The 10,408-nt window shown below is 37.0% G+C and overlaps 1 long non-coding RNA gene across 1 annotated transcript; it reads left to right on the forward strand.

Annotated features, from left to right (window-relative positions):
- The first annotated feature begins 394 nt into the window (after positions 1–394).
- LOC136828607 (uncharacterized) lies at positions 395–6,667 on the forward strand. Its single transcript, XR_010850138.1, has 3 exons — positions 395–520; positions 1,530–1,618; positions 4,677–6,667. It is a non-coding gene; the product is annotated as an uncharacterized lncRNA (long non-coding RNA).
- The last annotated feature ends 3,741 nt before the right edge of the window (positions 6,668–10,408 follow it).

Genomic DNA, 10,408 nt, shown 5'->3' on the forward strand with positions numbered 1-10,408 from the left:
AACACCGATACATAATTCAGGTAGTTTGCTAAAAAGGAAGAGTAAATGGCAAATCTCAATAATAATAATAATAATAATAATAATAATAATAATAATAATAATAACTTTTCTCACATAGGCTACCTACTGATACATAATTGGGGTAGTTCGTTAAAAAGGAAGAGTGCCCGTCAACTCTCAATAATAATAATAATAATAATAATAATAATAATAATAATAATAATAATAATAATAATAATAATAATATTTTCTGTCGATTTTCTGCGACGCGTAACGTGCCACAAGCAGGCAGTTGCAGCGGTCGTTGGCTGTTATCCTCAAGAACAGCTTGTTTCAGTGTTGGAGAGTCCCCGGCTTCGTAAGACAGGTTTCGTTGATACTAACTCGACTTTCTGGCTCATTTGCGTTTGGGATCTTGGCCGTACTCTACTGGACGTTCGATGGTTTCACTTTGTTTGGTTTAATGTACAGTGCTCCGCAGGGATGATTCACTTTCTAACGGCCCGGGTACGTTTTCAAAGTAAGGTGCTCACAGTATTTTATAATTGTTTGCTAGTCCGTATCGTAGCTCCTGCAGCATAGAGTAGTACTTTTTTAAAATTGCTTTCTTGTATGATTTTACTTCAGGCGGACTTTTGTTGTATTAGTCTTGATGCGCTGTGTACAAATGCTCGCTAGCCTGACTTACAAATGTTCTAGGTTCAAATTGCTAGTATGCTCCACTTGCATGTTTACAAATATTCATTTGAGGTCTAAAGGAGCTTGAGCAGCAGATATGTAGTTTTGGGCGTGAAGGCGTGCTGCAAGGTTTGTTGGGTTGGCGAGTGGATACTGTTGCCAGTTTTGAGTTTTGTATTTATTTAGATTGTGATATTTCAGCTATGACATACAGTTGTCGTACGCAAGTTTTCCATTTGCGGGCTTTGTATCTTCAAGTATTGGTACTTTCGATTTTTGTAAACTCCTACAACTGTTCAAAATGTTTAGCTTGTTAAGTATTGTTGTAATTGCCCTTCATCATGGTATTTAAGACAGTTTCGAAGCCTATTTATAACTAAGCTGAACTAGATTGCTTTGAGTGGTATTTCTATGCGCTTTGGTTTTATACTAGCAATCTTATGCAGTGCGACAGATGTTTAAATTTTAAATTTATGCTGCAATAGAGCAAGTCTTAAGATGCTGTAGGGTTTAAAGTTTTTTGAGGATTAGAGGCTTAAACTCGGCTACCTTAGCCTTCCTATACCTCATATTAAGTCGATTTAAACTTTATTGTAGGCTTAAATGGCAATAAACTAGTAATAACGCTTATCAGTATGTATAAAGCCTTGCTTGCTGCTGCTTGTCTTAGTATTTTAAAATTTATCAGGTGGCCCAGCTGATTGTAACCAATAGTCAGCCCTTGGTTCTCTCCACTTGCTAGAACATTTTGGGCCTTAATATATATATATAAATTATATATTATACACGTTTTACTTCAGGTCATGGTGTCGTTAAGTGAGTGTGCCTCAATATATATTTTCTTATTTCAGGTCAGGGTGTGTCGTTAAATAAGCGGGCCACAGTGAGTTATCTAAATTCTTAAATGTACCGATACCTCATGACTAAACAGGATTAATGGGTGAGTAAGTATTTCTTGTCTCTATTAGTTGAGTGACTTGAGCAACCCCCCGAACATTTTTTTAGCTTAAGTTTTTTTTATTTCAGAATCAAAACTCTTAAGTTTTCATTTTAAGTTTAGGTTTTGTTTTAATGCTTTTGGTTTATTTTTTAGATTCGAAACCTTAGTTTTGAGAGTTTTGAAAGTTTTGGTGTTATTTTTATCTTTAAAATAATACTAAGGTTAAAATTTAACTTTTCCAGCTTTGAACACTTAAGAAATTTTAGGATTTGTTTCAGCTTCAGAAGTTTTTCAAGTATTTAATTTTTATATTTTAGCATGAGTTTGATGTGTGGGAGTTTGATGTGTGGGAGTTTGATGTGTGGGAGTTTGATGTGTGGGAGTTTGATGTGTGGGAGTTTGATGTGTGGGAGTTTGATGTGTGGGAGTTTGATGTGTGGGAGTTTGATGTGTGGGAAATGTTATTTTTGAAAATTTGTATAGTAAATCTAGTATTTTAGGTTAGTGGATTTAAACTTAATTTATTTAAACTTTTGCCTTGTGGTTTGGTCTTGTAATTTCAGCTAGTTTTGTTTTTTAGAATTGTAGAGTTTAGTTAAGTCTACTTGGGAATTTTTTAGTTTTTGAACAGTAATAATTTTTAGAGCCCATGAGTATTTCAGCTTCAAAAATTTTAAGTTTTGCGGATGGGTTAAGTGTGAATCAAGTTTTGCGGATGGGTTAAGTGTGAATCAAGTTTTGCGGGTGGGTTAAGTGTGAATCGAGTTTTGCGGGTGGGTTAAGTGTGAATCGAGTTTTGCGGGTGGGTTAAGTGTGAATCGAGTTTTGCGGGTGGGTTAAGTGTGAATCGAGTTTTGCGGGTGGGTTAAGTGTGAATCGAGTTTTGCGGGTGGGTTAAGTGTGAATCGAGTTTTGCGGGTGGGTTAAGTGTGAATCGAGTTTTGCGGGTGGGTTAAGTGTGAATCGAGTTTTGCGGGTGGGTTAAGTGTGAATCGAGTTTTGCGGGTGGGTTAAGTGTGAATCGAGTTTTGCGGGTGGGTTAAGTGTGAATCGAGTTTTGCGGGTGGGTTAAGTTATTCTTTGCCAACTCCCGAAGTCCACCTTTGCCGGGGTGGCGTTGCCACCTGCCAGGCAAAGGTGGACTTTCATGTTGTGCATGGTGACTTAGTCACCATGCACAATAGGAAGTTCAAAAACAAGCATGGTGACTTTCACCATGCACAAGAGGAATTTCAAACCAATTAACTTCTAACTTAGGTTAGAACTGCAAGGTTGATAGTTTTCATGTAGCCAGGACTTAATGGGAATGGTAAGTTAGATATTTAACTTGAAATATAAGGTAGGATAGAATAGGGTAAAGAAAGTGATATATAGATGCAGGGGTTAGGACAAAGGTAATAAACGCTCAAGTCTATCTCGTATGGATGCTGGGGAGATATTTGGCAGTGCAAGTTATTAATAGCCGAGGGTATTACAGTACTTGAGCCCTTTGTTTGGTCACGAGGTGTTTGAATGTATTGGTGCAACTGAGAATAGGGTAGGATAACTGTCTGACTTTCTTTTATAACTTGGAATTTCATTCCCACTAGTAAATAGGAACTAGACAGGTAATAAGTGGATCTTAACGATTTTCTAAGAGGCCTAGGTCTTGGGATTTTAAAGAATTTTTTGACTGATGTCGTGGACTTGTCAGGTATTCTGATAGGCTGGTTAATAGTGGAAATTGTAATTCAAATTTGGGCAGCCTTGTTAACGTTCCGTCAACGCGCTCAACACCCTTACACTCCCCACCTCATACTCTTCAAGCAAATCTTTCATGTTAGGAAATAGACAATTCAGATTGCATTGCATATTTTCATTGACCCCTATAATCATCCACCTTTCCTCCAGCGCCGAAGCTTGCTTCGGGAACACCTTTCTCTGAATTCCCCAACTTAATTTTTCGCCCCTTGGGGTTGTGCAGTTTAAGACTGGATACTAAAGGACAGGACTTAAGTTGCCAGATAGTAGTGTTTGCATTGCATGGCACCTTTCATAGTTACGTAGCACTAAAGTCAGACGCGGCTGTTTCAGTGTAAGATTGGTGCCCTATTAAATATATCTTAAAGGATGGAACTCTTTCCTGTTAACTCTTTGGGAGTTTGAAGGAACAATAGTAATATATTGGATAGTTAATGTGAAAGTTTACTCATACGGTATAGTATGAAATATAATAGTATTAATTAATCTAATATATCTTTAGAGTAGCTGCTGGGACTAACTGAACAGGCTATTTTCACTTTAAGCGGCTAGGTTATGATAAGGAAACTTTTAGTTTATTCTAAAACCAAACAAACTATTAAGCACAGGCTCTTGGTGTAGCTGCAGCAGACCATGACATCGACACTAATATAAATGGAAAGCAACGCTTTTCGTTAAGACTGAATATCCTGCGAGGATTCGAAGCGCTCTGAATTCTGTTGCTCAGACAACTACAGTAGAGTTGATAGAACATGGTATATCATTGAAACTAGGCTGTTATGCGTGATTAAACCTTTAAAAATTTATTAATCGATTCTACTGTAGCTTTGAGTTAGCTTGATACCAAATAGGCGGACGTAACATGAAAAAATCATTCGGCTATAGGGTAGGCCTATAGCCTACATCTTTTTTTTTTTATAAGGCTAGGACCGGGCTAGGACCGATTAATTTTATTTTGAAATAGTGTAGTATAGGCTAATCGAAACTATAATTTTCCCAAATAAGGCAAAAAGGAAAATTTAGACTAGTTCAGAAAAGTATTCTGTAAAATTGCATTATTGGACAATATTAAAGATTACTTTAATGCTGTGTATGGGTATATTTTAATTTTCTAATTTTTCTTCCATACACATATCGTTGGGTTTACAGACTTCTCAAGCTCAGATACCATAAGCTATGAAAAAAGGCATTTATCAGACTATAAGTACTGGGTAATATATTTAAGAAAAGTGTCATTTTGGTCGAGTTGGGTAAGGGAAGGGTGGGATACAAATGTAAATAAAATTAAGCTGAAATGTATCATTTTTGTTTCTATTAGGATGGCCGCAACTTCAGACATAATCCGTGTAGCTCAGATGAAGATGTTGACGACCCAGTAGAAAAAGGGAAGTGAAGACGTCACAATAGGTGCAAAGGATGTTGCAAAAATGAGAATCATTAATGCAGCTGAGAACGTTGACTGGACAGCAGTAGCAAAAGCCATAGCAAAGGCCAATGGAATTCCTATTCAGACAGCATACAGTTCCTATTCGGACACCAAGAAAAGAAAGCGGTGATACAAGATTTGTAAAAGAAAAGAGCATGTTATGTGATAGAATATTGAGGGAAGTCCATTTATGACACTTAGGGATTGCTGCAAGGTTTGGTAATGAAACGGGCATCAGTATTACTTCAACTACGGTACGCAGGCATTTAGATGGTCAGTTATATACAGTGAATAAAATTCTCCTGGAATCTGTTACTATTAACTAAAACAATTTAACAAAAGCGAAAGGCTTACGTGGAAAAATCATGAACAGGATTGGACTTGAAAAAAAGTTATCTGTATTGATGAGAGTAATGAGAGTAATGCAAATTATTTCCTTCGCCGATCTCGGGGACGTGCCCGTAAAGGAGTTAGTTGCATGCCCAAAAGTCCTGCGTCCAAAGGAAAGAATGTCCACATAATAGGCAGCACGTCTCAACAAGGACTTTAGTACTGGGAGCGCAGAAGGGGCAGTTACAAGAAAGACACAAATATGGCTGCGTAAAATGCTTCGCACTGCGCTGAGCCCCCCCTCTGTTTTGTGTGTGACAGACAATGCTCCTGTACATTCAGGTCTTGAAAACATGGCAGAAGATTAATTCAATGGAGGTGAAATATTACGGTCAAGCCCATACAGTGCTCCACTAAATCCTATTGAGGAATGCTGGGGTGTCATGAAAACAGGTATGAAGCGAAGCCTGTCGGAAAATTTTAGATTCATGGACACTCAAACTGGCATCACACAAACTGAGTATCGAATGTAGTACCTAGAACGCTGTATTGATCAAGCTATGCTCAACATTATACTAATGCTTTGTCTAAAAACCTACAACCATGTATAAAAAGATTTTCCTGGTGTTAGGCAGTTTAAGGACTTGAATATGGGTGACAATGGCCACTAAAGGGTTTCTTAGTTTTTTTGCTGTATGCTAACCCTTAGGTTCCAAGAGTAAAAAAAATGACAATTTATGTAAAAATGATGCATCATAATTTTCTCTCTCTCTCTCTCTCTCTCTCTCTCTCTCTCTCTCTCTCTCTCTCTCTCTCTCTCGTTATAATGACATAATTATATTTTGCCTAATTTTCACTCATTATTTATTAAACGAAGAATTGCAGTTTAGTTTCTAATTTTCTCATAAGCAATGAGGAATGAATACTTTATTTTGTTTTATTTATATTACAAATTAGGACTTAAAATATTTAAGTTGTATTAATTTAAGTAGGCTGTGAGAAGCCAAACATTGTGCACTATAAATAAAAATAATGGATTAAATAAAAACTTATTTTGGCTACATCAGGTTACCATAATATTAGATGTATTTTAGATGTGTTGAGATGGATGTGTGGAGTCACAAGAAGGAATAGGATTAGAAACCATTATATTAAAGGGACGGTCAAAGTAGTAGCAATCAAAGATTGCAGTGGTTTGGTAATCTCCTGCAGAGAGAGGAGGATCGTGTGTGTAGAAGGGTCATGGACATGGTGGTGGATGGGAGGGGGATGAGGGGAAAGCAAGGATTTCGATTGAAACTATTGTATCAAATGGCATGCAGGAATTAGTCTGAAAGCTCGTCCAGACGATCGAGCACAGCTCGATGGGCCTACCCGAAAACGAGCAAAGCCCACAGATACAACTGCAGTATTGTCCCCACGATGCCGAGCTCAGCGAGCTGGCCTAGTCAAACCCGGGCACAGCCAGAGCGTGTAGTCGTTAAGGGAGGACCTGCAGATTGTGCGGTGCAGAAACAACCAGTATGGTGGCCACCAAGAAAAATCGGAAGAAGGCTCTATATAGCATAATAATTGCTGTGTATATGTTCAATTTTACATTCTAAAGGCAAGGGTGTTCCTGATAAAATTCTATTAAATGTAGAACATGAGGTCTCGACCACTGATCCATAACGGAAGCAGAGACAGACAAGTCTGTCAAATACTCGAGTGAACTATGACAACCTCTACCCCTTGGCCTTGCCTTCATAGGAAGCCTCGTGTCTCTGGCAGTGACGTCATATTAGCGGCCAGGGGCAGTCTGGTGCTTTCGCTAAACAACCAATGCAGGAACTTTGCCCGTGTTTCAGCGGGCACAAGCGGTAAACTTGTTAACGGGCAAACTCCTCGCTTGTGCACGCGGGCAGTGCTCGATCGTCTGGACGGGCCTCAAGAGAGCGTGATGCCCAGTATAGAAGACGGAAAAGGTTTACAGGAAACAGTGACCCCTTATAAAGATGGGAAAAGCTGTAGACAGAGAAAGATGGATTTTTATTATTTTCATAATTACTGTAGTGTTTTACAGATATGGCTAATGCATATCAGATGTCAAGTTCACAACTAAAATTACTTTTTACAGTCATATATTTAACAATTTGTTTTAAATTGAGATTGGTATATTTTAATTTGAAGTTCATCTTTTTTAATCTGAAGTACCTTTTTTAATTTGAGTTTGACCTATTTTAACTTTATTTTCACTTTTTTTTTAATTTGAGATTGACCTTTTCTCATTTGAAATCCACCTTTTTTTTAATGTGAGGGTAAAAAGCTGTAGAACTTATAGATGCTGTGCTCTACCTGCTATTCAATTTTTTAGTAATCTGACTACTTTGGATATGTAATAGTATTTACATGTATGAGGACCAGCATATATATGTCTGTAAAGTAACTGAAAAAATGGTTCTTAATTCTGAGGAGATTCTAGTTTATTAACCTCGAATTTTGGTGTTTACTTTCAATAGTCTATGCAGATTTAAACTTCCTACTCAGCTAAGTGATATTGTATTTTGACCCCACTGATGACAGGAATAATCAGTGTTTATTAAGATTATCATTCCTTATGATCTGGAGATCGCATTCGGCTGAGAACACTTGTAAAGCTACGTCCACACGATCGAGCTTTGCTCGACAAACTTTGTCCGGTGTGACGTCAGAAGCGGGCAAACTGCTGACTTCGCCAGCTGTTTCTCCGCTTCTGACGTCACATCAGACAAAGTTCGTCGAACAAAGCTCGATCGTGTGGACGTAGCTTTAGGTTGACTTGAGCGATAATAATTGGAAGTGAAAATTCACTTTGATATGAGATAACGCCAAGAAAATATATTAAGGATCTTACGGGGTTGAATTGAGTCCAAATTGTTATGTTAAAGGTTATAATTAGTTCGTAAAACAAGTTAAGCAGGCAGCAAATTTTCAATAGTGATATTGTAATTTGTTCCGTGAGCGGTTATTGCTTATGCCTATAAATTGTTGAAGTTACTGTGACTGTCGATGGTTACTACAACACGGGCTTTAGCGGTGGGCTTCTATGAATCGGGTAAGTGAGGCGATAGAAATGCAGGATTTTTGCACAAAGCTTTGTTTAATTAGTTGGTGGGCTTGTCTCTGGCTCTAAAGTTTTTGAATGTTACAATTGCTCAAAGGATTTCGTCAGGATGGGGGTTGTGCTTCTGGTCCTTAGTTTTGCCAATCTCTTGGTAATACTTAGTTTTAGAATTGCGAGTAATTTGGGTTCGCTTTAGAATTGAGAGCGCCAGGACAAAAACTTAAGGTCTTCCTTTTACCCTGGCCACGATCCGCAAACTAAGGATAGCTAAGGTTAGTCACCTAATTCTGGCTTTACATCTGGTTTTTGTTTGTGCACTGCCGCGAAACATAATCATTCTTCAGTATTGTCTATAAGAAAAGAAAAGCCAGAAAATATCAAGCATCTTTTTCGTCGGTTTGTTTGAGATTTCCTTCCATGGCCGAGTAATGAATAATGCTGATAGCTACTGTCAATTATTAACCAGCTAACTACTGAGTTATCCGCCAACCGATTACAGAATTATCACCACGTGAAAACTTGTCCTAAAATACTTCTGCCTCTTTTTTCTTACTCTAATTCGCCCAAATGATTGGTGCTAATTTGCAGGATTTTGATATTTTGTCGCCCAAACGATTTATATAATGAATAGTTGCCCAAGTGATATATTGACTAATGCCCAAATTCGCCCTAATGAAATGCGCACGAAAAAAGGCTTACATTAAGTTATGGTAGACGGTAATAAAATCACAGGAATAAAGTCACAGAAAAGTCATAATTTTATGGCAATGTTTTGTGGTAAAAATCAGCAGCACAAATTTTATTACCTAAAATTTTTTGTATATTTTTTCTGTAAATGTTCTGATGTGTAAAACAATTACAAAGAATTGAGTAAAATCATAGGTTACATCCTAGATAAATATGAAGTAAGCAAAAAATACTGCAATGATATACTTGATAATTACTGCACATGAAAGCTGATTCCTTGCGATGCACCAAAACCATGATAAAAAAATATAAGGTTTCATTCACAAAAATAGTTTTCCAAGTACGTCTGGAATAAAAGCCACATGTACTGAAAGTATCAGTAAAGTATATTGTCATGTGAATGTGTCATTTTCATTATTTCAGGGATGTATGTACACAGCAAAAACAAGCTACAGTTACTTATTGTTCCTTACTTGACAGCAGAGAGGATTAGCGTATCCAGGTGGCCGAGTATGGACAGCAATTATAGGCTTATATGATCATTATTAGATCACCGCATTTTGTAAACTTATTTTATGTATATAGGTGAATTTGCTCGCTGTAGAAAAAAACCCTTACTGCTGTCCGTTGCTGAATTTATAAACAAGTGACAACAGATAGATCCGCATAAACCTGCCTTTAGGCTGAATATAGATTCGTGTGTACTTCCATGCTTTTAGGAATTTCACACCATTAGCTATATGTAAATGTCTATTAGTCAGTATTGTAAAAATACAGATAATTATTTATACGAGAGACAGAAAAGAGTAAAGTACTTCTACTGGAATAGGTTTAGCTTTGTATAGAAACATGATTATATAGGAGTCACTCGTAAAGTGTTTGTCAATGCCCAACACATACCACTCTTTCCTTAGCAATGATAAGATCATTATTATTATTTTTAAGAATGTTTTGAAGTTCAAAATACACACACACTCACACATATATAACGGAGTCAGCGTAAGACTTTCCCATGGGGCAAAAAAAACAAAGGATGTTGAAAATTCGACAAGAAGTCAGTCAGTCCCAAATGGGCTAATCCGGTTAAATATTTTAACATACATGTATGCCATAATATATATACAATGTCAATATGTAAAAGTCATGTATTGCCAGTTAATAACTGATTTAAAATATTTTCTTTACTTTAATTGGCTATAACTCTTAAATTATGACTGACTTGATTGTTTTTGTTTGATTACCTGACATCTTTCCCAGCCAAAATTGTGAATTTTTCCCTGTGACTTTATTACCGGTCACCACAAATTGTGACTTTTTTTCTTGTGACTTTTTATTCTACCCAAAATTACGACTTTTTTCTTTGACTTCATTACCGGCCACCGTATAACCAAGTGAAGGGTAAACTATTCAAAATTTCGCGTAAGTGAAAACAGAAGAACATATAAAAGTTCGTAGAAGTGAATTTACAGAAGGACCTTTTAGTATATAAACATATTCCAAAGGTAAGGAAATGTTATACACAGTA

Source organism: Macrobrachium rosenbergii, chromosome 43 (assembly GCF_040412425.1).
Source record: "Macrobrachium rosenbergii isolate ZJJX-2024 chromosome 43, ASM4041242v1, whole genome shotgun sequence".
Lineage (NCBI taxonomy): Eukaryota > Metazoa > Arthropoda > Malacostraca > Decapoda > Palaemonidae > Macrobrachium > Macrobrachium rosenbergii.